The sequence below is a fragment of the Desmodus rotundus genome, chromosome 8, assembly GCF_022682495.2.
Source record: "Desmodus rotundus isolate HL8 chromosome 8, HLdesRot8A.1, whole genome shotgun sequence".
NCBI lineage: Eukaryota > Metazoa > Chordata > Mammalia > Chiroptera > Phyllostomidae > Desmodus > Desmodus rotundus.
Genome location: NC_071394.1, coordinates 86,866,519 through 86,889,403, shown reverse-complemented (window position 1 = coordinate 86,889,403; position 22,885 = coordinate 86,866,519). Strand labels below are relative to the sequence as shown.

Below are 22,885 nucleotides of genomic sequence, written 5' to 3'. Positions count from 1 at the left end.
AAGAATCATTCTGGAAACAGGCCGTAGGAAGCAAGAAGCATGGCGAGCAATCAGGAGCTTATTAAATGATTCAGGTGAGAGATGATCATGGTTGCTTAGACTAGGATAGTGGCAGCTGAGGTTGTAAGAAGGGGTTGAATTCCAGGTAGATAATAGAACCAGCAAGATTTGCTCATGGATTGGATGTGAGCTGTGAGAGGCCAAAAGATAATGGTAAGATTTTTGTCCTGAGCATCAGATGGGAAACACTGAAAAAAGACTATGGGAATGGGGGGAATTAAGAATCTAGATTGGATTCATTGCATTTGCAATGTCTATTAGACATACAAGCAGAGAGGTGGAATAGCGATTGAACAGATGATTCTAAAAATTGAAAGGTGAGGTTTAGGCCAAAGATATAAATTTAAGAATCATCAATAAACAGATGGTATCTGAGGCCATAAAATGGATGAGATCACCCAGAGTCTGAGTGTTGAGAAGAGAAAAAGTCTGAGATTGAAAATGATGAAGGGAGTTGATGATAGCTGTGTTTTTTCTCTCAATTTCCTAATTTGGAAAAATTAAAAGCTGGCAACCCTATAGCAATCTTCGAAGGTTTGGTGGTATACATATAAATAAATATACATACACTTACTATTTTACTGTATCTTGGTTGGTTTTTTTTACTCCAAAGTCTGAGAACCATAAATAATATCTCCAGCTCCCTTTGCTATCTTTAGTGGCTTTTCAAAGGATTTTCTGGAAGGCATTCTTTTCTTGGACTGGAAGTTTATACTTCGGAGAGGAAAAGGAGGTACAACTTTAAGGGCTTTGACAGCATGAGTCCTCTGACTGCAGAGAGGCCCAGAGAGCAACAACCACTTAGTGCTGCCTCATGGCCCATGGACACTGTCGAGACGGCATGCAGTGGTGGTTAAGAGCAGAGACTTTGGAAGGGGGTGTGGGTGTGCCCCAGCTCAGCCACTTATTACTACAGGACCATGAATAAGCCACTTCCCTCCCTGAGCCTCTGCTTGCTTCTCAGCACAACAAGGTTCTTCTTTGAATGCACTGAAAGCCCAAACACAGTGTCATGCCCAAAATTTCTGACCAGTTGCAATTTTGCTGCAATGTTGTCCAAAACAGAACAAAAATGAATCTTCCTATAAGCAAACCTCTTTCAATTAGGGATGGAGGTGTGAGAGAACTAATTAATTTCACAAGCAACCATTTATAACAATTTCTTCAAATGCCTGTACCTCTACCAGCAGCCTTACTAATAAAGAATAAAATCTTTCTTTCAAATGTAGCATTGAGGTTTGCAATTTTCATATTCAAAACAAATAAATTAACAAAATCCCAAGATGATGACCTTCTTAAAGCCAGCTCAGGGAAGAAGCTAAAGAAAAAACCAAGATCTATCCCAGATCTTACGTATGTGCTGGAGGCAGGGCAATTTTAAGTAGATTTCTCCCCCGTCTTCCAAAGCAGTGCTTATGCAGCGTTAGTGTGAAACAGAATCACCTGGAGGACGTGTTGAAATGTTAATTGCTGGGCCCAACCTCAGAGTTTCTAACGTAGTAATTCTGGGATGGGCCTTGAAATTTTGGATTTTGAACAAGTTCTTAAGTGATGCTGATGCTGCTTATCCAACCACCACACTTTGATAACCACTGCTCTAAAAAATGCCCAGTATGTCAGAGCCATAGCTGAGATTTGGGTGGACACTAATCTCTTCTATTTACTTCCAGCAGGGTAATGATTGATGGACAACGATGCCGGCAAGATTTTACCATTTGATTTGCAAATCCAGCCCTAGATAGTTACTGTATGAATCATTTTCCAGCCATGCAGAACTTCCAGGAATTCGTGGACACCAAACCACACACTTTTGAAAGCCTTCCCTAAAAGGAAAGCTTATGAGAAGCCCAGAGGATATGAAGTAAAGACACTCAAAAATAAATTCAATAATTACTTCATAGCAACATTGTCAAATTTTGACATAACCAAAGGCCATGTGAAATATACTAGAAATTGACTACACAGCAAAACCTAAGTAATTAAGAAAAAGCAAGACAGCTTAGCCAAAATCTGGGGGAGAATTGAAAAATAAATGTCTTAGTACTTCTTTTAAAAACTATACCACAACTGAAAAATGAGGAAAATTCAGTTAAAATTGCTCTACATTATAAAATGCAAATAAAAATTCAGAATTATGCCACCTATGCAACAAGATTTGCATTCCTACTCCAATGAAGTAAATATTTATTAAAGCACACCCTGGGCAAGGCTCTTGGAATGAAGTGTACTCTGCCCCTCATCCTCTGACTCAAGGACGCCCACGGCGTGAGCTGAGGAGTGGCCTAACAGTAAAACAAATACACTGAACACAGAGGAAACCACCCATTATACCTTGTAGAAATGGAAGGGCATCCCAGGTGGGTGCACAGCAAACACCAAGTTCTAAAAGCAGAAACAGTCCAGGGCATATTGGGGGAAGGCTGTACAATGTGACAAAAGTGGAAAATGGAATCATGTGAGACCCCCAAAGACAGCCCATCAGAGTTTGGCCTTGTATCACATTTAACAGGAAGTCAGTGAATAAAGGTGTACTCTGCAAAGGAACAAGAGTACCCCTGTGAGAATGCGGAATGTAGGCATAAATATAGTAATAGCTATACCAGATGCCAAGTACAAAAACTTTAAGGTCCACACAAAATGGTAGAAAAAGAAGTTATAGAGATCACGTGTTTGAACATATCCTCACACTTTCCCTGTAATTATGCACTAGGCAGTACCCCTACAAGCTGCCCTACAAGGGATTCTAATACAGTGCCCTCTATTGGAAATCACTTCTAAAAACCAGCAATGAAAGCTTTAGCCGAGGCTGGAGAAACCACAGCTCAAACCCAGACAAACCAGGGTGTTGAGTTCCATGAGATGTACCTTTGTTGCCACTTCTGAAACCTGTTTGTACATGACATGTCTTCAGAGGTAAGACCCATGAATTCTGTGGAAGGAGACAGGTGTGGTAGACAAGCCTTTCTGCAGAAGCCAGTGTACAACTGATCTGTTTGAAATTATTTAGCTGCAGATTTTATTAAACAGTGTACTCTTATGAAGTTCTGAAAGGGCCATCTTCATGGTCATCACATGGCCCAGGCCACTACTATTTATGCTTGCTCAGTTTAGGATTACAGAAAACTCCTACTGTCCAGTTTGCTTGGGACAGTCCCCGTTAGTGTTGTCCCAGTGAGTATTAACAGCACCCTCTTTCATTCTCAGAAATGCCCCAGTATGAATGATGTATAGTCACTCTTCTCATTTATTCTTGTCTCACCTCAATCATTCCGCCACATAATAAGGAAATTATTACTACAGCCCCTGATTCCTTCCCAGTTTAAAACCGTTCCATGGTTTCCACTGTGTTGGCCCCAAAGGCCTGCCCTACTAGGCTCATTCTTGTACTTTTCTTCCTACCCATATCAGATTCTTCAGTTCCTCAAGAACAATAGAGATTTCTTCCCTGGGCCCTCACACATGCTGTTCATGCTACCAGGAATGCTCTTCTCCATCATCTCCCTTTCCTGCTAATTCTCAAAAATCACTTCCTCAGGAAAGCCCTCCTAGAGAACCTCTTCAGACTTTGCATATGCACTTCTACTTATAACAACACATGTGTGACTAAATGCTTGTGTGCCTAGTTGTTTAATGTCTGTGTCCATGGAACACAGCTCTCTGAGGACAGGTTTATTCACCATAGAATCCTCAGTGTCTAGAACAGTGTCCTCCACATAGTAGGAGCTCAATTAATATTACTAAGTAAGTTAGTTCACTTAGATCACATGTTACAATTTTTGGTGTAAAAAATAAAGTCACCATTTATAAAAAGACTTCATTTATTCATCGGTGTAGTAATTTCCCATTGCTGCTGTTACAAATGACCACAAACGTAATACCTTAAAATAACACAAATTTTCTATGTCATACGGCTAGAGGCAAAAAGTCCCAAATGAATCTCTCAGATTATAACCAAGGTGTCAGCAGGACCATGATCTGAAGGCTCTAAGAATCCCTTCCTTTACTTTTTCTAGCTTCTACAGGCTGCCTGAGTTCCTTGGCTTGTGGGAACATTCCATCTTCAAAGCCAGCAATTGCATCACTCTGGTGCATTCTTTCATCATCACATCTGCTCTGACTCGGACTCTCTTGCCTCCCTTTTTCACTTACAAGGTTCATCGTGATTGCATTGGACTCATTCAGATAATTCTGGATAATCACCCCATCTCAATGTCCTTAATTTAGTCACATCTGCAAGATCTTTTGCCATGTGATTTAACATAACCAGAGGTTTCAGGGATTAGGATATCCAGCTCCTTGGGAGGAGGAGCATTATTCTGCCTAAAATTTATTTTGATGCACTTCTCCCTTTACATGAATGCAATAACAGCAATAACAGGAATGAGAATATATTATGGTGCCCTGGCTGGTGTGGCTCAATGGATTGAGCACCAGCCTGTGAACCAAAGGGTTGCAGGTTCAATTCCCAGTCAGGGCACATGCCTGGGTTGCCGGCCAGGTCCCCAGTGGGGGATGTGTGAGAGGCAACTACAGATTGATGTTTCTCTCCTTTTCTCTCGCCCTTCCCCTCTCTCTAAAAATAAATAAAATCTTTTTAAAAAGAATATATTATGGTTCTGTATCTTATAGAATCACTAAAAACTCATTTTAGACAAGGCAAAGAATAGCAGCATGAAAATAAATGCAGTTCACTCTTTTCTTGGAACAATTTCTCATGTAGCAAACATATCAGATGATTTGCTCAATTCAAAGCAACTGCCTTAATAGCCAATGTGGAATGTAGCAAAATGGCATATATCACTGAAGAGAATACCTTTTCCTATGAGTGAGCTTTTTTTTTTTTAGTAAGCTCAACTGGATATTTGGAAAGCAAAGAATTTAATTCTACTAAAATTCATGTTTTATACCAACACCTGCAAAATGCAATTCCATGAGGTAGACTATTACTAATGTTAAAAGTTTTGACCCACAGTTCTTAACAATTTTTGGACCATGAGCCCTGGAATTTCTAGGAAATTCCAATGGTTTGGGGTATTTTAACAGACTGGGTTCAGTTGGGATACAGACACCATGACAAGTGGCAGCAGTAGCAGTGACAGCATTTTTCCTTACAGTCTTGAAACAATTCATTCTTCCTGTTTCCTTTAGGGTTCACAGTGGAATAAGTGCTTTCACAAAGAGCCTCCCTTGCCCATTATCCTTTGGTCTATGTCACCTCTTTCCCTTCTCAGGGAACTGGGTGTACTCAAGGCCACATACTATTTTTCATTCTTCTAAAATCTGGTATCTTTCCCTAAACCCATCACCATGCAACCGAGTCCAATCCAGAGGGTTTGTCCCTTCCAGGCATCTGCTTGCCCACGCAGAAAAGCAGGTTGGGTTTCATCCAAGGACCCAGTTTCTGTCTCTTATCTCTTAGGTTTGACTTTTCTTCTCCCTCTTTTAATTTATTTTTACCTTATGCATCCAATAGTCATTCAATAAATATCACTGAATACCTGCTCAACACCGAGCTGAGTATTGAATTGTAATAGTAAACAAAAAAGGTATGTCCTCTGTCCATACAGAGCTTACATTCCATAGGGGAGACAAAATTAAACAAATAATTATACCGACAATTATAATAGTGATATTTGCCATGATAAGTCATAGTAGAAGTCACAAAATGGCTGCACATGGGTAAAATCTGGCCAAGAGTTTTAAATAGTTATGGATTTTTTAAATTAAAAAATTCACAATAAAATAAGGAATTTCTGCTACTCTTTTTTAAACAATGACTAGAACTGAGTAACAGCTGTCCCTTTGATAGAGCACATGGTTTCTGATTCTACAGTCCTCAGCTCCTCTCTGTATCCCTGATGGTGAGCCACAGTTCAACCCTTTGTCATCACATTTATGCTGCTATATCGAATATAGTAGCCACTAGCCACGTGTGACTGTTTAACTTTGAGTTTTAATTAGTTAAGCATTCAGGTCCTTAGTTGCACTAGCCACATTAAATGTTCAGTAGCTACCACAATGGACCAGGCAGATATAGAACACTACAATCAATACAGAAGGTTTTGCTATCAACAATCCATTTCATTCTTTACACCACACACTTGTCTCCTACAGGTATACTAATTTGCAAGCCCTGCTATAGGATGATATGAAATTGTTTAAGGAGAAGAACCAAATTGGATCTGGAAATCCAAGGAAGGCTCCCTGGAGGAAGTGACCAGGCACCTGGGATCTCAAAGACATGCCAATGTTGATTGGTTGAAGGTAGCTGGAGGAAAAGTGATCTAGAAAGAGTAAACAATGTATAAGGAAATACAAAGAGGGAATCTATGCTTATAGAAATCTTTCCTGCTTATCTTAGCTCACTTCACATCTTCTTATGAAAAAACATCCTTGTTTAACATATATCCAAGCAGTAGAGGGCTACATATAAATTCAGATCTTCAGATAACACTGCTAATATTTTTGAAACTTGAAAAACCATCTCCATTTGAGGGGCACATACCCAGAAAATCAACTTTTCTTCCTCTCCAATTCAGGATGATAGTTTCCAATCCTGAGACTATCAATGCCTGAAATGTGAGGACCATCTGCTGAGCAGACCGTTTCCCAGGAAACAGCAAATGCTCTTCTTGAGTGAATTCCACTGTAATAGTTTTCCTTTCTAAAGGACAGTGACTTCTCTGGAAGAAGGCATTCTCAATTTTTTTCACAGCTTGCCTCTTCTGGAAAGTGATGTGCTTTAGGAGTTGTTTCAGACCCCATGATGCTGAAAGCCAAGTTTTCACTAACAGTTTCTCAAGTGCTGGGGCCTATTTATTATTTGATACTTTTTTTGGACCCTCAGTAGTAAAAATATGGAAGCAGTTCTGATCTTTCCACTGAGGACACCTTGCTCTTTTGGTCCATGCAACTAAATGACAACTAATTCCATGCAACTAAATTAGAACTATTTCTGAAACATCATTAGTTCTATTGGAAATAGAAAAACACATGACTAAGTACTGCCCTAAAAAGCTCACAGCCCAAGAGTAAAGCAAGACATGTAAACATGCATAATTCCTACAATCAGTGCAAAGGTAGACATGTTACAGGTGTTAAATGACCAACTAACACACATATTGGTAAAAAACCATCAAGGTGAGTCTACATGTGCAGCCTACAGGGAGGGGAAGCATCCCTCACACAGTTCTTCCACTGAGCTCTGAAGGAAATCCAGGGGCAGTGTTTTGGGAAAAAAACAAACCCAACTTGTTACTTCCCAACCTAAGCCCTTCTGCCCAGTTTCCTCTCACAGATCCTTGAGACCAACAAGATTTAAGATTTTAGTCCCATCAACAGACTCCCAAACCCACAAAATTCCTGCCTGTACTTAATGCTACATGCTATACTTCATAACGGGATCCTTTGCCAGAGTCAGTGGGGATCTTCATCACGCCACCAGATGACGGCATCACCCTTCCTGGACTCCACATGTGTTTATTGCAAGAAGGAATACAAAATCCCCCACTCAAGCCCTTCCAGTTGGCCTGTCTACTACTCGCTTGTACTTTCATCTTTACTGTGAAGCAACCTTGTTAAAAAATTTATTTTTCAGGTGCCACCACAGATAAATCGTCCTTTTGATCAGGAAAAAAGCATAGTGAAATTAAGAAAGGACACATTTTCCTTTTTCTGTGAAGGTTTTGGGGATGTCAGTCACTGTAAAAATCTTTCCCTGGGAATGCTGTCCACATCTGCAAACTGTTCCCACAAGGCCTGTGCAGAAATCCATTTAAGAATATACCTTTGCTCCATGATAAGCAATCTTCCCCGGAAAATGCCAGCCCGGCCTCCTCAGCTGAACTATAAAGTCACATTGCTTTCTTTTTTTCTATGACAGGACAGAAGGAAGTGATTCACACACCTGAATTCTCTAAGAAATGGAAAATTTCTCACAGGAGAGTGTTTTGATAGCTTTACTTTCTTTCAAAGTCACGACATACATTCGAGTTTTAAGGGTTCCTTACCCAGCAGAGAAAGAAAACTTAAGATGGGATAATGATAATGTGAATAACACCTTATGTAAATAAGTTCTGCCTTTTCATTTCCTTTCTCTTTTTGCATTTTATCAGAAGTGAGAATTTTGTAAGTTATAATGTAGATGGAACGAATTTGTAGTTTCTGAAGATATCGTCATGCCTGTACTACTACTTAGTTGTGTGATGTCGAAGTCCCTCGACCTCTCTTAGACCGAGACCAGAGGGGCCCTTGTCCTGGGCCATAAACTATGAAAGGCCCCACACTTGACAAACCTCAAAAATGTGATTTTTTCTTTGGTAACATCCTGAGCCAATTGGGAGGGACTCATTAGCTGAACTTGGCTGCCAAAGCATAGGATGCTGAGCTGAGAGCTCTTGAGAAGATGAACCACAGTCTCCCCTTAGCAAGGACAAAAATGGTGTCTACCTGTCCCAAATTACCCAGATAACTCTGCTACCTCCCCACCCCTGTTCAGAGGATGTGGTCTGAGAGGCACTTAGAACCCTCTGGAAGGCCTGAGTCAGACAAGTATGGCCTAGAGGTGGAGAACCTGCCCAACCCACCTCCCTGGGGAGCTGGGTAGGTCATCCCTATTTTTGGCTGGGGGTTCAGGGGTCTGGGGCCTGGGCCAGCTCCCACCATGCCCTGCTCCAGCAGAACCATGCTGCCAAGCAGGCTCACAGGCCACAGGGCTGGCCCTGATGAGACTGAGACTCCTGCAACCTCCAGACACTGGGCTGCAGCCCCAGGACAGAAGGCAGGCATAGCCTGATTTGACAGACCTTTAGCACATTTAGAATTTGGTCTGTGGGTCTCCATTAGCACTTGTGCTGGCCCCAAAAGTGTTAGAGCATCCTGTTTCTGGTTCCTTGTCTAAAAATAAGAGGACCTGCTCTAAAATGTCATTATACTTTTCCCTTAAGTACCTTAAGGTAAAGCAAAGTAAAAATTACAATTCAAGATGTCAGAAAATAAAATAAAATAAAATTTATTTTTCCAGAGTTATTCCAAGAAGAAATCTTTGAATGAATTGCAGTTTCTGGCTTGCCCTTTCCTACCTCTCAGGTTGCATACCCTATAAAAAGAATGTCATTAAGTAAAACTATGGTTTAAAATGCTTAGGGATACACCCACACAAAATACCACAAATACCACACTGTAAAATTCTCCATGTGGTATAAGAATCACAGTCTATCACTCTCTAATGATCAATTGGCAATTAATATTTAACCACCTACTTGCACTGAAGACCTTTTCTAAAATACACGAGGAAAAAACAACCATGGAGAGATTATTTCAAGACTCAGCCTTCAAATAACTTTAAAGAGAACAAATAAACAAAAGCCATACCAAAAGGAGCCCAAACTACAAACACTGAGGAGTATTTACCATTATTACTGAGAAGCACTAACTTAAAAATATCTAGAGATACCAGTTGTGAAATACTGATCTGAATTTTCATTTTTCTGATCCTTATACTAATTACAAAGACAGATGTGTTTGCTATTTACAGTGCTTAAACCATATGCACAGTATAAAAAAGAGCTTTCGCCCTCTGATCAGAAGCATAAATAATGTTTCTATATTATGTCGTATTCCCATGTATCATGGAACTGGCTGAAATGTATCTCTGGCTACTGTAAATCATAAATGCAGTTACGTAGAACCTCCTCCTTGAATGTAGAAAACAAGCACAATAGCAACGAAATCTGGAGTTATACACAATTTAAGTGTGAGTTTCTTCATAATCCATTTTAATTGATTTATATAGACAGGAAAGAGGGGAACATTAAACCTTTTACAAACATTCCCAAGCTCTCCTAATTAGGCCAGTCCTGCATAAAGAACTTCATAGTTTTAGAAAATCTGAGAGCAATGAAATTAAAATGAGATAAATTGGGGGAAAACACACATATTCCAACACCTGTTCTCAAATTCTGTGTTCTAACAAAGGGAAAGTTATAGGTAATAGACACAGAGGGCTATGACCAGGTTCCTCACTGGCCACAAAATGGTATTTCAGAAATTTCTGTCCATAATTTACCATTATGAAGACATCTGTGAAACAAGCCAAAAGCATCAAAGAGCACAGAAAATGTGCTTGACGTGAGAACTTTATTTAACAGAACATTAACTGAGACATGTAAAGTAACCAATCTCTCTCAGGAGTTAAGGTATTAGTTGTTTTTAAAAAAGCATTTGAATCTCTGTTTAAAATGTTCTCAGAATCTTTCTGTGCAGCAAGTTGCCGAGTAAATGTAAACGTAAAACTAAAATATCTGAAGTAAACGACCCCGTTCTAGAATACATGTAAGGTAGTACTAAAACATCTACCATATTTCTTGAGAATCTAAGCCACCATTGATGGTAAGGCACTTCTTAATTTATATCCGAAGAGGAAGAAAAATCTTATAATAATAACACCATCAAGTGTGAGATGTATCCCAATTTCAGAAGTGGTAAAATGTTAAAGTACATTATTAAACTATGAAATGACGATGCTTGAAAAAACTAGAATGAACATTTTGTGTATGATGACCACCTAGCAAATACTTGTAACATAAATGAAAAAAAAATGTGGAGTGAATAAAATTTCTATACAAGTGGTCACAAAGACAAACAGCCTCTCCCTCACACTCTGGCCCAGCTTTCTCTCCCACATTGGAGTTTCTGCAGTGTTGCAGTGAAAGGCACACACTCCAACACTAATTTTGTATACATATCCACACACTCACCCCAGTCTAGTGAAGGGGGTCAATAAACTATGACACGCCCTAAACCCAGCTGCCAGTTTTGTAAATAAAGTTTTATTTGAACAGAGTCATGCTTTATACATTGTCTATGGCTGCCTCTATTATGCTACAATGGCTGAACTGAGTAATTGCAGAGACAAAATGGCCCAAAAGCTTAAAATATTACTGGGCTGGTGAAATATTCCATTTAGTTTTTTTCATAAAATAAAAGATACATTTTTCATTTTCACCAATAACTTTATTGATTTGGATATTTTGAATACATCGGCTATCTCCTGCTATTGCCTTCTAGTGGGAAGACACCAGGGGTGCTGCTAAACATCTTCCAATGCCTAAGACAGCCCCACAGCAAAGAATGATTTGGCCAAAATGTCAATAGTGCCAAGAAACTTCGCAAACCACTTTTGACACATTCAATCAGTCACAGCACCTTTTCCATATACTCCACAAATCTTTTTTTTTTTGCATTTCAGCTGTGTTTTTACCTCTCTTGAAATAATAAAGCATAATATACTGAAAATGTTGCTTATTTTCTTTTATCTTCAACATTAAAATGGCTGCACAAAAATTCACCAATGTTGATACGTTTTTTTTTTTTTAAGTGCACACTGGTATGAAGCTGTCCCAATAGAATCTAACAAAACTGTTTCCAAAGAAGTTAAAGACAACTAAGCACTACTAGACCCATCATGCAGAAAAAACTTAACGAACTTTTTGGCCAACCCAATATTAATTATCTGGCTCTTTAAGAAAAAGTTGGCCAAGCCATACACTAGAACATGAGGCCCTAAACAGCAGATGCCACATTATAAACTGGTCTTACTCTCCCAACAGTATCTGACACCAAGTTAAAAGCAGATAATGAATGCCTAGTGGTAGATTTTAGTAATCTAAGAACACCACACTTCTAAGTCAAGCTGAAAGGTCTCTGACACACATACCTTTTCACATTTATCTTTATTCAAGCTAATTTCCATTTCTAGAAGGATCACTTTGCACTCCATTTTACCTTTCCTTTAAGATTTAGTATATAAATCAGTCCCACACAAGCTGCAGGACTAATGCAGAGATTAACTCCATCTATCTTCCTGATTAAATTCATTAAATAGATGCTTTACAGAAAAAAAGACTAACTTCATCTATCTTTCTGATTAAGTTCATTGAACAGATGCTTTTAAAAAATAAATAGATTTTAACGAGTTAAATGCTGAATTCAATATTGAATTCATATGTTCAGACATTTTTTTTACATCACTCATTGAATAGATGCTTGAGGACCTTCGATTGCCTTTCACACAACAAACTACATAACAAAGAAGCATTAGCCACCTCATAGTAATTCAAGGCATCAATCATTTCCCAGTTAGGCATGCTCTTTGTGATACTCTAGGTAAGGAGCTACCAAATAGAATTTGACACAGCCCCCATCCTCACAGGGCCAGCCCACTTAGACTTTAATCTCCTTAGACTCACTTCAAAGTAAATACATAGTAAATAGCCTGATAGTAAGCAGACCTCAAGTTGATGACAAGGGGAAGATTCACCAAGTTATTCAATCAGGACTTTTAGGTATTTGCTCTGTGCAAAGGCCCTGGGGCAGATGGAAGGATGTACAGTCCTGGTTCCGTGAGCTGTATACAATACAGAGACAAGGGTATTTTGACCAGCTCTAACAAAAGGCAAACTAAAGAAAAATGCAGGCCTTTGTGCTCCTGAAGAGGAGGGGATTCATTTTGAGAGGACTGGGGGTTGAAGAAGGAAAAAATGAAGATCTTATGAAGGAGGTTTTGGGGTGGATTTTAAAAGAGAAGATGAATTTGGAGTGGATTTTAAAAGGGAAGAAGGAAACCTTTCTGGGTGAGGGAGGAATAAAGGCACAAATATGTGTATGTCTGTGCATGCTCAACAAGGGAAGATATTAACACACAATCATCAAGTGTACCTTACCTGTGCTGTGCCTGGCAATACATCTGGGAGCAAGAGAAATACTCTGTAAAGACAAAAAATGGCCTCTAAAGTTGATTTCATATTGTCACCACTCTGGTCTAAGGAGAGCCCTTTGTGGGTGAGGCATACGGTAATTTTTAAAAATATCTATATGATAAATTAAATGTGTGTATATTTAATATATTTTAAGTTTTGCTCATATTTTAGAGCACTGAAGATGATTCTAACACTAGTCTTCAAAATCAATTGTTTTCATAGCAAAGTACAAAGCAAAATGTGATTTCAACTAACTATGAAAAGTACCACTGCTGATTCTCAAATGCTTGAACTCTATCACTTCAAGCAATACAGAAGGCACCCAGTGTACATTCGCATAACAGCCAATGTACTGCTAGCTGTCATTTAGAGGTTATTCCCAAATGACCCTAACTAATACTCTATACAGTTTCCCAGACCTGCATTTGTGTGTGTTAATGAACACACACCTTTAATTTTACTTAAGAAGGAACAAAAGTTCCTCCACTCCTTAAATGTTTCTTTATAAGCTAGCTTACGAAGTGTCAGGAAGAACATGCCTTTCAGCAATTTAATCCCCAAACACTAGCAGCCCCAAGACTTTCTCAAGCATGTTCTACCAACTCTTAGGTCCTAGGGGGGCCTGTTTCCTAAAAGCAAGCTTCTTTTGCCTTTCCTAAGTGATATTTCTTCCCTAGTCATCACAGTAAATCTATCCCCCAGGTGAAATACTTATCCTCATGTCTTGCCTTCCCATAATATACTAGAGTAATTTAATATTTAAACATAATTTAAATATTTAACAAAATAAACAAAAAGATTTTCTTGGCTGATTTATCTTCACTTGGCATGTGCTTATTAGGCTCTAAAGTAGGGCTTCTCAACCTTGACACATTGACAGTAGAGACCAAATAATTATTTGTTGTAGGGGCTGTCCTGTACATTGTATAATGTTTAGCAGCACCAGCAAGGCACAGAGCCCCCAAAATAGACGTGAATACTTTTAACAGTAAGAGATGAGATCCTTGCTTGTAAGAAATTTGAAATTTCATTGGTGAGGCCAAAGCTCCCAGAAATGAAACGATTTGGAAAGCATGTCACACAGCAATAACTTCAACTAAAGGTAAGAAAAACCCACCTTGATTGCATCAAAACTTAGAATTATAGAAGATTTTTTTAGACACAATTTTTAAAAGCAAGTAATCGAGTGGTAAATAAAATGTTGTGGATTAACAGTACTTAACAAGTTTATGTAATGGATATCAAAATGACCTGAAGTTCACCTGTCAATTTGTTTGTAATGAATACAATTTTCTGTTACTGTTGAAAGCTATTTGTGCTCTTTAATAAGACAAACATTTCCCTCATGCTCCAGTGTAATCTATAATTTGCTTAGCAAATCATTTGCAAAGACAAACTTTCCCCCAGCCCATACAAACTGATACAAATTTTAATGAGTGGGTTATCAATTAATTAAACTTTTGCTTGAGAAATAATTGACCTCACAACTATTAAAGCTGATCAGAAATAAAGTAGGGCAGGGAGAGGGGCCAGCTCTCTCTGCGTAGCAGAATAACCTGGGCCTCATTTCCAGTGATCTGATTTAATTACCTGTGGTGGGACTTGCTGTCTGCACTTTGAAATTCTCTGGATTGCTCTAATGAGCCCCAGGGCTGAGGACAACTGGATTAAAGGAATGTCAGTGCAAACTGGGTATCAGGAACCATTGAGCACACCCCACTGCAGACTATAGGCTCTTGAACCCCAGAGTCGATCAACTCTCCTACCAGCTCCTACTCTGAAACCTTAAGCAGATTACTTCTCTCTAATCTTTGGCTTCTTCATCTGTAAAATGAAGATCTTCAGTTGAGTAAATGAGAAAACTCATGTAAAGCTTAGCATACTGACTAAAAGTGCTCAGTATATTTTAGTAAATACTACAGACTTTCCAGAAGAGGTGACTTTTGAGTTGAGTCTCGGTCTTGATGGTAAAAATAAACCTATGCGCCTCTGTCCAATAATTTTTCACTCCTACCAATTATTTTTTTTAAAGTGTTGGGGAGGTCACAAAATTCAGTGATATGTTGTGTGGACTTTCTGTTTATAATTAACATGCAACTTAAAAAACAAGCTGCACTTGCCAATCAGGCATCCAAAACCCAACTGACATGTTATTCTTTGCCACTTGAATCTTTGAGGTCCCTGGACTATTCCAAGAGCCATCCTACCCTTTTCAACAATTACACAAATGTTTGCAGCAGCCCCAACTGCTAAGGCAAAAGTATGTTTCCATCTACCTGCTTCCCTGCAATAATTAATCCTGCAAACACAATAAAGTAAATTCCAGGCGGAGCTGAATTTTTTACAGTATTAGTTATGAACCCCTAAAATGATTTATAATGGAAATTCTGAAACGTCCTTCACTATGGAGGATATTGGTCTTAGGCCCCATGACAGAACATGTGTTCACGGGCGCACACAACTGTGTGTATGCAATATGCATACACAGAAAAGGGTTCCTTTCACTTAACTCAAATTTATTCAGAACAGTTTTATGTTATTTATTTTCATGAGTTTTAGACAAGATCTTTTTTAGCACATTACAGAGGCCTGGAGGGGCTTTCTGCATAAAAGACAAAGCCAAGCACTGTTAATGCGAAGTATAGTAACTCAGTGTGTTGAGAAATACGGCCAAACATATTTGAATATGAAACCATCAGGCCAAGAAATCTCGGTGTCTAGAGCTAGAGCAAAATTGGCAGTTGAGTTCTCTTTATCAGGAGATTTCTTGCTACCTTGTGGCCTCCTGGCCTAGCCTGACTCAACCTAACAAAGATTCATAAGCATGTTCCACAAAACATTTAGGATGGAATATTTCAAATCATTCATGTGGTGGTAGAACATAAGTCATGACAGACCGGATCGACAGTCTGCGCTGGGCCTCTAGGTGACATTACTTAACCTTAATCCTTCTAACACGCAGTTTGTTCATCTGAAAATGCCATATTAATAGCATCCCTTGCACTCAGGCTCTCCCTCTCGGGAGCACACCCATGACTTCCGCCTTCCCCAGGCCCTCTTCTCCCCCTAGGCTCTTTGTCTTCACCTTTCTTTCTTTCTCCTAAGCTCCAAGGGCCCTTCTTTCACCTCTGTAACTTGTTCATTCATCTACCTCTGTGATTTTCTAAATAAATTCTTGCTTACAGTTTGGGAAAAAAATTAAAAAGAAAGAAATAGCATCTATCCCCAATAGGTTGCTGTGAAGATTAAATGAGCTAATACATGTGAAATGCTTTGGCACAGTGCCTGGAACAATAAGTGCTCGATACATATAAACTATGATTATCACTATCTGTTTTATCTGATATTTCCATTATAAACCACACTCACAAAGTCTGCATCAAATTTCTTAAACAGATATTCTAAGACACATTGCTTCACACTCTACCATGCTAGAAGTCTAAGGCTCCAAGATGAACTAAAAACAAGGGCCCGTGTAGTGCTGAGCACTGTGGGAGAAAAAGCAAACACACGAGCACCACAATCCAAGCAAGAGACAAGGGCAGGTCTGACCGTCATGCTGAGAAAATCACAACGCGGACACTCTATCTTTAGAAAGAACGAGAATGTTAATGTCCGTGGGGTGCTATTTGAGGTTCATAAAGGATCTTTTACTGGAATGAGATTAAGAGGACTTACAAAGAATTTACCTTCAGAAGACAGCATTGAACGACCAAGATGAGCCTCCCGTCACAGAGTTTGGCTTCTCACCCGAGCCCCCACCCACCGTGTGAACGCACACACACATTTCAGGTAATTCAGGAAGCTGTTCAGGAAGCCTCCTCATTATATTTTTAAAAGCTCCCTTTCCATCATTAAAAAGGCACACATTTCTAATAGGTAAACATCCTTCAGTTGAATAAACTCGAAGTATGACTATTCCTAAGTAAAGTTGCCTTTTTTCCCCAAAACTCCTGGGCACACTTAAACCAACGTGTGAAATTCCATGAACTCCAGGCAGGAGGTGAGGGGATGCTAAAGTGCTTAAGCTTACAACAGTGAGCCCCAGTGAAGGACAGACTAACTGACTAACCCACAGAACAGGAACATCTTAATGTGTAATAGCAAATTATTTTTAATAAAGAACCAATCAAAAATTTACTAGAACATGAAGGAAACATTAAGAGACCACTTTACACAGCCTGCTGGGAAGTGAGACCTTCTGAAGGTGCACGCCACCTAAACATAATAATATTGCAGTGATCCCTAACAAAATTATACACATGTGAGAGCTAAGACACTGCTGACCCTCATAGGAACTAATGAAATTTCCCGGGTACCACCACATTCTCTCAAAGTGTCACAGTTCAATGTTTCAAGTTGATCAGAGAACAACCCAAATGTGTAATTAAATTTTGTCTGGCTAGTCTCATGTAAAACATTAAAAAATAAGATATACTGGCATTGTTCACACAGTGGTTTTTTTAAATAGCTATTGTGAGAAAAAATAATATACTTTTTCAACCGTGGCTGATATTTATCCCTATCATTGATACAACTGTTTTATTTTTAAATGGCTTGTAAGATGTTAACAGAATGGCCTTCACATCAGTTTAGTAACTGATCTGCTCTTTCCCAGTGCGTGGGAAAAAGCAATGTCCAAAAATGTCCGAAGAGAAGCCAATCAAAAATAAAAAGTAAATCTCATTCAAGGGTGCCATCTAGTGGGAAAATCAAGTGGCTGTAATGTTGCTAAGCAACATTCGGAAGGTATGTTTAAAAAACGCCAGAATCTTGGAGTTTGGAAAAAACGTTGTTCAGTGTTGCCCAAAATACATTCCTTGCTAACAGGATTCTGTCATCAAATACATTTAAGACATGCTGGCTGAAACACTGTGGAAAATACATCTTCACTGCGGAATATCTCGCAGCTTAGAATATGCTCACGCACTTTGGGAATCTCCAAAGCGGGGTGCGCCATTTCTCATGTGCATTTGATCAGGGCAACTCTTTACTTGTGGATACCTCTCAGCTCCTCACAGAGCATGGGGGTTTCTCAGAACAATGTTTAGGAGATGCTCATCTAATCCAACTGCTGCCTCCAAATGTATCCAGGAGGTCTCCGGCAATATAAGTAATTTGTCCTGGTTCCCAGCACTGCCTGTCAAGCCCCACTGCCTGCTGGTGTAGCTTTGTAACCTGCGGGGTGAGTGGAGGTGACCTGAGGGAGGCCCACCACAGGACACTTCCTTTGTCTCTCTTCTCTAGCATTAAAATTATATTGTAACATCCTATTGCACTTCAATTAAACATTGAAATAATAAATGAAACAATGAAAACTAAAAATAATATCCCTCTTTCAAGTTGTGACAGTTATTAATTTTTTTAATCTGGCTATAAATTCATCTTCTTGTTACATATCAATGTGGGTAGCAGTTCACCCCTATAAATTTTGTTAATTTTAAAGTTATATTTTTGCAGAAAAACAATTTAACTGTTGGAAAGTTATTTCTGATGCCTCCCATACACATTCCATTTGAGTGTTAAGCCTGAAGGACAACCACAATACTTAGCGATTACGCAAGTCAAAAATCAAAGAATAAACTAAAATAATAGGCTTTAAGGAAGGCAGGTCTTAGATACCTCGCCTACCTACCCTAATACCAGAAAAATATTACATAGTATAATAACAATGGAATTATTGTACAAAAACAGTTCCCAAAGCTATTGCTACATATTATTCTAAAAATTAAAATATATTTCATTTTTCTGTATTTATGGGCATCCCAACGAACCTACGAAGCACCGGACACACAGCTCCTTTCAGAGAACTCTGGTCAGGTGGTGTTGGCTAAGTGGCCCCAGGCTCTACACCTTCAGGGACATCCTGGCCATAACCGACTCTCCTGACTCCTGATTCAGTGTTCATCATTGCTATACCTTCTGAGCTGGCTCCACAGTCCACTCCCTTCTCTAAAGACTGAAAATTGAGGTAATAACAACTTCAATAAAGGTCAGAGAATAAATGCAAGTAATAAAGTGCCTTATTACTTTTAAATTGTTTTGATGGTTATATTCTGTCAGTGCTAGTTTCATATTTAGAAATGTTTAAGACTTATCTTATTTAAAAGAGTTTTCCCTTATTAAGAAAAAACTTGACTTTTTGCTTATTTAAAAAGAAGGAAAACTGTTCTCAATATCTGGCACAGAATTTTTTCTGCAGTAAGACTTATCTCCGAAGGATAGATTCCAGAAGTAGTATCAGAAAACCCAAGGTTAAGACCCATTCAGAGTGCCTAGCTTTTTTCCTATTATGGTTGTCCCAATTGATACCATGTTTAAGATTTCTTATCCCTCAGTGATAGAAGAGAGGCTTGAGAGAGAACTGCAGGTGTGCAGACCTCTCTCTCCCAGTGCAGTCCAGGTCAAACAGGCACCGCCACTGAAAGGCCCTGGAAGTGCTCAGGTGTTTGCACACATATTCAGACTTTACTGTAAAGAACCACCTCCCCTGTGTGAGATGCAAATTCTAAAAATTCCCAAAACTCTAAGACCATAAGTTTTCAAAAGAACTTGTGCTTCTAATAGGTGAAAAAGAAATCTCTTAAGTAGGACCCCCAAACCTCAAAGTGTTAACAAGAGATGTAACGCCTACATATAGGATTGGTGCCTTAATCAGATTAGCAGAGATCCAAGTACAAAGTGGAAACCAGACAAAGTACCGTCAGTTAGGCAGGATAGGTTAGGGGACGGCTGGCGTCCAAGTTTGAAACTGGCACTGCTTTGTACCAGAGAGCTGGCTTTGAGTTCTTTAGATCTACCCTGGAAGGCTATGTGCATGTTCTGCTCGTGGATTTCAGCAGCGGCATGGGATGTTGTGAAGTGGCTCTAAGAGGCATGAACTGATTTGAAATACTTTCTTGGTCCCTCCCAGGTCCCCCCAACCCCCACTATACTTAGCCCAATAGTTAACTTTCCTCAGGAGTCCCTAAACCATACAACATTTTTTTTTACTTCTAAAACTCTTCTGTTTTCTGAGTATTTTCTGACAGGATCTACAAATATTTCCAAAGGCTTAGCTCTGAGTTAGAATGCAGAGCACATCAGGGGTAACTAATTCACTGAGAGGAGCCTCAGCTCTGATTTATTTTTCTTTCCCCACCTTGCTCAGAATAGGGTTCCCAACATACCAAGTGGTCAGCTCGCACTGCCACACAATCGAGCCGTCATTCGTTCAAGTATTTACTGTGCTCCTACTATGTATGGGTGCCATGCCGGGCACTTGGAATCCAAACTGGATGTTAAATCAATTAACTCCAGCCTCACTCATTTACCAGTTTTGTGACCCCGGCCAAGTAAGTAATTTCTCTGAACTTTAGTTTCTTCAACTATGAAGTATGGAATAATAATGGTGCCTAAGAAAATATTTAGTTATACCTACTGCTCAAATTAAGTGAGATAATATACAGGATAAACATGGTTTCCAACTCCTGTTAAATATTCAAAAAGTATACCCTAGTAACCAATATGAAAAATATTAGAAGCACAATTAATTTAGCTGATTCTGGTTAAAAGTTATCAAGGCAATTATTAACAGAGAATGTGAAAAATATAACCTTATATTTGATGTACAAATATATAATGTTCCATCTCTATAACAGAATATCAGTGTACCCTACAAATTCTTAATTCCAACCATTAGTGGAGATTAAAGTACAAGTGACTTAACCTTGGCAGTTAGAAGTAACTCAGTCACCACTAGTTAAACATTAGTCTCCTAAGACTCTTTTCTTTCCCTGTCTTCTCATCTACCTCTGACTTCCTGACACTGGGAAAGCAGCCTCCGGGGCACACTTGCTATCCATAGGTAGTGTCAGAGTACTTGGTGCCACCTGGATTTCTGTCACCAACTACTGATGGACTCCAGTGAGGTCCACTGAGTCCTTCTGCTGCCCACCCAGGCCTCCCCAGTCTACCAACCCTCTCGGCATCTGCCATAGCCTCTCTTGAGGACTCCAGGCTTCTCGGCTGCTCTTCCCATGCCACACTGGGTCTTCAGTCCACATGGCTGTCCTCAGCCACCATCCCTTCACTCAAGAGGCCAGCTGAGTGCGCATCATCTAGTCTCCCTGGGCTGCTCTGGGAAGCAAGCTCAGTTGTCCCACTGCTCCAGATTCCTCCAGAATTATCTTGGGAGATTTCTGGATCTGAGAAGACCATATCTAATTCTCTCTATCCTCTCATGAAATGTGGCAGGGTGCAGAGAGTCTCTTCCCAGGCACCCACTGGCTTTCCAACTCCAACCACATCCCCTTTGAAAACACTGGGCCAATATGCTTAAATACTTAATGGCTATAAGCTTTTGAAGTGCTTCATTAACTAGTTTCCATATCTGCATAACAGGGATAATAAGTATCCATCTTAGAGGGACACTATGAGGATTAAATGAGATAATATATGTAAAACCTCTAGAATGAAGCAAGTGCTACCCACTTCCACCCCTTCTAGGTGTTCCCGTCCACATGATCTTCTGGTCACTGCATTCGTGTGTATAAATTGAGCTTGTTCCAGTAATGAATTCCATCCTCCCTGATCCTGAAAAGTCATTTGCAAATATGGGCCCCAAGTTTCTGGTCACAAAAATTAGCAAAATCTTGCAATTCTTTTGACATATGATATACCTTAATGCATCATGTTTTAAAGTCTTCATCAAGTGTGGCAAGCCTGACAACCACCTGCAGTTCAGGCGACTTAACCTAAAGTAAATCAAACAGCCTCATCCTTACCCTCCCAATCCTAAGGTTCTATTTCCCACCCCAAGTTACTCTTACAACTCACATTTACATTTGCACTTGTTACAAAAGTCAAAACACTTCAAACAATTAGGTAAGGGGCTGTTTTCCATGGCATCAAGTTCAAGGCCAAATTAATGTGTTGACATTTTAAGAATTAAAACCAAAACATGGCATATTTTACTTTTTAGCCATTACCTTGTATATCTAAACTTCACCCCTTCAACAACTCTAGTCATATCTTCCTTTTTAAATCTGATGACACCATGGAAAGAAATTTAGCATCTTTGCCCACAAAAAAAGAAAATGGGCTGCCAGAGACCTAAAAACAATTTCCAGCAAGTCAGTAATTACAGAGGTCCATCTCAGTTTTCAAATTCCCATCTAGGACTTTTTTTTTAAGCTGGAGACATCGTGTCAAGGTAACAACCACTTCAGCTCACAAAGAAGATGTGTAATTAGACATTCTCAGAGAGACCCTCTCTGTTCTGAATGCCTCCCTGTATTTTCAGATCGGTAGCTTTAACAGTACTTTTCAAATAGCACAATCTTTCTTTCTTCTTCTCAAGTCATATACAGGAGCCTAACAAAGCAAACAGGGCAGCCTAACTGCTCTGGATGAAACAGGACCGGGGCTCAGATGCCTCCACTTGACTTCTAGCTCTCACCCCATAGCCGGCCTCCCAGGGCTCTTAGGATCCCTCAGTGCTGCCTCAAAGGATCTGAACTAGGGGTTGGCAAATGTGTTCTGTCAAGAGCCAGATGATATGCATTTTCAGCTTTGCAGGCCATGTGGTCTCTGCTGGCACTACTCAACTCTGCCATTGTAACATGAAAGCAGCCAGAGACAATACGTAAACGAATGCTTGTGCCAGTCTTCCAATAAAACTTTATGTAATGAAACAAGTGACCAGCTCAATTTAATCCAGGGGCTATAGTTTGCTAACCCTGAATTAACTGGTGACATACCTTTTTATTGTCTCTTGGTTCGCATCACACTCGAGACGGAGAAGCAGAATATCACAGAAAGCACCAGAAACTCTACTTTGTACATCCTAACTTTGATTTATTTTTATTTTACCCACAATCTTTACTAATATCATTAAAACATGGAAATTGCATCTCATTCATTCACCAGGTGGCTGATTAGGACTTTAAAACTATATTTTACTCTATAAATTATGATTATGTCAAGTGTAATCTTTCACACACAGTGAATTTTAATTCTTGGAAGATGGATGTTTACTGCAATTCTACAGATTGGTCCCACTCCTAAAAAACTGTATTTCATAAGTA

General features: G+C 39.4%; 1 protein-coding gene and 1 non-coding gene across 2 annotated transcripts in view; both read right to left on the bottom strand.

Moving 5' to 3' along the window:
• ERC2 (ELKS/RAB6-interacting/CAST family member 2) overlaps nucleotides 1–22,885 on the bottom strand; it is a 932,688-nt gene that overhangs the window by 708,491 nt on the left and 201,312 nt on the right. The window lies entirely within an intron of this gene.
• Nucleotides 12,026–12,099, bottom strand: LOC112301352 (small nucleolar RNA SNORD72). Its single transcript, XR_002974488.1, has one exon. It is a non-coding gene; the product is annotated as a small nucleolar RNA SNORD72 (small nucleolar RNA).